Consider the following 4364-nt stretch of genomic DNA (forward strand, 5'->3'; position numbering starts at 1 on the left):
CGAGGAGCAAACCCTTTCTAACGCCGAAGCGCTGGCTCAAGCTCCTTGAGCAGATCTGGGCTAGGCCCGAAGCCCGGATCGCCGCGGGGCTACCTCCGGATCAAGTGGATCCGGAGGAGGACGAGGAGGAGGAGGGGCATGAGCTGGAGGAGGATGAGGAGGACGCTGGCGACGGGAATCTGCAGGCGAAGCAACAAGCCATCCTCGATTCCCTCCGGTCAGAGTCGGCTGCGGAGGCAAGACGCCGTCGCCAACCGAAGATGGAGGCACAAGAGGCCGCGAAGGAGGTGAAGATGTTCGCCTACATGGATGAGGTCGAGCAGGAGGAGGATGAGCCGGAGCCCTCCTACCCGCCCGCATAGCCGACGCCCGACACCGTCGTCGTGGACATCTACGTAGGATTTCTTTTACATGCTTTGTATGGTATGGATTTAAGGAATGAAATATGAGAAAGATGGATGCAAAGTAGTTAATTTGAGACGTGCTTGGTCAGTGCTGGCGGAGCCAGATTTACTAAGTCCGGCTGTAGATGCTGTTAGCGGCTTTAACGCCGCCAACCTGAGCTCCCCGGCAAGCACGTCAACCGCCTCATCTCCAAGATCATTGCCATCCCCTCCCTCGGCTTGGCGTCCCAGCACCCACCATCAAGCGCCGCCGACAATAGGGACGAGAATTCCGGCCTCGAATCCCCTCCCTCGGCCTTGGCGTCAGCCACTCTCCTTCATCCTCAACCGGTGTGCCCGGCCTACAGGTCCTCACCCTCGCTCATCAGCAACACACACGTGATCGTCGGCAACAGTCGCTATACCAGCGTGATTCAGTCTCCACCGGCGACCGCAGCCTTGTCAGCCGCCACTAAGGATGCAAGCGGCGCGGGACATCCCGTCAGGCCGCTACGCCGCCCCGCAATTAGTCCCGCAAAATGCCCCGCTGGGCTGACCGCGTCGTTTATAGCGGGATTAAGCGGTCTAACCGCTTTGTCCAACGGGAGTCCCGCATGTCCCGTGATTCATCCATACGCCATGCACGCAATTCAGCCATAAACCAAACCACGAGTTCTTCGCGTCTTCTCCCTGTAGAGGAAAGTAAAGACAAGATTGGGTCAAACACGCTCTCTGTATTCACTTCATAGCTCATATATACAGGTTACATGAATTCATGAGGAGTGCTCTAACTGACTAACAAACGAGCTAGCTAGTGCTCTAACTGACTAACAAACCAGCATACAGTCGTGGTTAGTTGTAGAGCGTGCGCGTGAGAGTAGGACCTGAAGGGCCATGCCAACACTCCCTTCTACCGCGAGCTGCTTGGGGTCAGGCCAGGCATGCATGTCGAACTTCTTGACGGCGATGGTGCTAGGGGCGTGACGGCAGAGCAGAAGATGACGGTGGCGGCGGCAGCGGCAGCGGGAGCTCCCAGGCGCTTCCTGTGCAACATGTGCGGGAGATGCTTCGGCAGCCACCAGGCGCTCGGCGGGCACGTGAGATGCTTCGGCAGCCACCAGGCGCTCGGCGGGCACGTGCACTTCGGCCACAGGAAGAAGGCCAAGGACGCGATCGCCGCAGCAGCGAGTCCGGAGGACGCTGCCGGTGGTGGCAACGGTGACCGCGGCGTGAAGTTGGCCACGGTGGGCCAACTGGCTGTCGATGGCAATGCCGCTCACGGCGAGGAGAAGGCCGTGGCTGCAGGGAGGAAGGCGGACTTTGCAGCACATCATCAGGGAGGATGTCGACACCAGAAGCCTCCTTGGGCGCAATGTCGGCAACACAAACGAGATGTACGCCGGCGCAGCAAACCACGGTGGAGATGTTCATTCGCTCGTAGTCTCGTTCGGCTGCCTGGCGGGACTTTGGCGGGCTCATGCGGGCTGCCGCGTTGTCCGCCAAAAGTGAAGCGACGTGAGGCGGGCTGCCCGTGGTGGCCGCTAAAAACGCAGCGTCCCGCTTCGGTGTTTGGCGGGCAGCCGCAACCCGCCCCGCCTGCAACCTGAGCCGCCACGTCGAGCCGCCGCCAAACTCCATGGAGCTCGACAGGGAAGACGTGGTAACAGTTTTAGGATAACCGCGAAAGGGTAGCTGCGGTTTATGTTAACACACGATTTTGAGCGGAATCAGATTTGCACTGGATCGGCAATTGATACACTGATATGTGATTACAGCCCAAACTAGGATTACGTTACAATTTTCCGAAACAAACACCTACAAAGAGTAGAGTACTTGCCTAAGCAAGAGGTGACAATGTGTTTATAAGTCCCAGCTACTAACTTCCTCTGTTCCAGAACCAGTTTGGTCAACTTAATTATTCTTAGGCACGTGGAATTGAAGTATACCATTCAAGGCAAGCAAAAGAAAATAGCTGTGGTTCTCTTAATACAACCACTCAGTCTCAGGATGGAAGAATCATGTTTTCCATATAGTACACAACTAAAATATTTGTCCTTGTGTGGCAGTACATCAGTTGCATCAAGGAAAAGTAGAATCAATCACATAGTATATCACAGGGACATTACGCTGAGTGGAGAACTGGCATTACTCCCACTTCAGTAAAATGCATATGATCTACTTCAGTGCCAGCACCATGAGGACCAAGGATGTAAATTAATGGATAAATTGGACATACATACATAAACTTCAGTATATATAGATAAGGATATTTTATATAATTACCTAGCTGTCGAGAGTGTCCACGTTGAGAAGCTTAGTGCTATTTTCTTTTATTCAAGATTAACACATCAATTGATCTCAGAATGCAGTCTTCCCGTGACACATTAACATGCTCAATTTAAGCCTGCAGCCGTGCACTGTCATTGCAAAAAGCTACAGAATTTACCATTTGTTCATATCAATCAAGTGATGAGATAATCAGGATAAGCGCATTTTAAGAGACCTATAGGACTTATAACAACAATATGCAACATAACTTCTCAGTAATCCCCTGCTTTAAAGGTTCTTTCCATTCAAGTTTCCAGAGTTCTGTTCTAGCACATCAACATTATTGCCCCCATCCATTTCATTCACAGTTAATCATTAAGAGAACAGAGTGCACGACTGAAAAATATACAACAGTAGGTAATGCACACATATTAGGCCCTCTGACTTTTGGTTGACTCAGCACCACCCCGATGATATACGCATACCTCGCGTAATTCTAACAGTATAGCAAATTAAACCACAACACCACGAGTATCTTGAAATTCAGCTTGGGACATCAACATCTATATGTCAAAATCAACCTTGCATTGCATTATTTGAAGAGAAGATTTTAAGTTATTCTAACAGTAAAAGCGGCGTCTCGCGGCCAGATGATACAGTTAATCTTAAGAACTTTTATCCCCAGCTAATAAGGAGCATGCATGATCTCAGTGACATACCTCGTGATGGACCAGCTGATGACCAAGGACCTCTCCAGATTGCATGTCCTGGTCTGCAAAGCCAACCAAGAGAACAGAGGAAACAGAGGATCAGGTATGCATGCAGTGAAGTTGTATAGCATAGGAAATCATCCGGATCTATTTTGCTAACAGTAAGATAAAATTGTAGAAAATGTTAGTATCACACTTTTCTGGACAAGAAAATAGCAGGAGAGGCTACCACTGCAGTATTATACTATTATATATAAGAGGAAATTTGGGTAATTCTAACCTCTTAGCTGACCAGTCTGAATGTCGGCATCCATACACGATCCCCTTCAATAACCTTTAGACACCAACCATGCCCCATGAGCACAAGACAAGTAAATTAGAATGTTAAGTTACTGAATCATTGGATAAAAACCTCCTGAACCTGTTATAGCCTATAGGTTTGGCATTGCTTGGAGAGGCAGCAGCTGAGGCATAGATGAATAGGCCAGGGATGTAGTTCTTCTGTCGCAAGCACCGATGGGAGATGCAGCACGCCACAGTGCGCTAGCGGCAGCTCGCCTCTAACCTTTCTGCATCCTAAGTTTTTTGTGTCCTTGTATCTTGCTCGTAATCATCTGCATACAATACATATCAGCTAAACTCCTGCAATGGAGGTGATCCAGCAAGTTCATCGGCTAAAATGAACTACATACTCCAATTTAAATAGAACCATTTGTGGACTGACACTGAACAGACACAATAATCAGACCCTTTTCGGCTTTTGTCTAAAGAATCACTATACATTTGAGTCTTCGCCCCTGATTCAGTATAGTCCCTGAGAATTTTTTCTAAAGAATCCTTATAGCTAACTGGAACTCTTTTTTTGTGAGAAATTAGCTAACCAGATGATTTCCCGTGTTACTGTACTGATTCGACAAAACATTTATTGATGATGTACCAAAGTGAAAATGCAGGGAAAGTCATGATTCACATGAACTATGTCTTTCATCCAAGATAGCCTGAC

At 49.2% G+C, this 4364-nt stretch overlaps 1 long non-coding RNA gene across 8 annotated transcripts in view; it reads right to left on the reverse strand.

Annotated features, from left to right (window-relative positions):
• Positions 1–766: 766 nt before the first annotated feature.
• LOC119311035 overlaps positions 767–4364 on the reverse strand; it is a 14782-nt gene continuing 11184 nt past the window's right edge. For 3 of the 8 annotated variants that reach the window (XR_005150853.1, XR_005150854.1, XR_005150852.1), the window contains 4 exons: positions 3783–3975; positions 3642–3695; positions 3371–3423; positions 2345–2800 (listed from right to left, as the gene is read on the reverse strand). This is a non-coding gene — a long non-coding RNA (uncharacterized LOC119311035). Of the gene's footprint in view, positions 1074–2344; positions 2817–3370; positions 3424–3641; positions 3696–3782; positions 3976–4364 lie in introns of those variants that run through there. The other 5 variants (XR_005150857.1, XR_005150855.1, XR_005150856.1 and 2 more) reach the window with 5 other exon arrangements.

Source organism: Triticum dicoccoides, chromosome 5B, assembly GCF_002162155.2.
Source record: "Triticum dicoccoides isolate Atlit2015 ecotype Zavitan chromosome 5B, WEW_v2.0, whole genome shotgun sequence".
In the NCBI taxonomy this organism is placed as follows: domain Eukaryota; kingdom Viridiplantae; phylum Streptophyta; class Magnoliopsida; order Poales; family Poaceae; genus Triticum; species Triticum dicoccoides.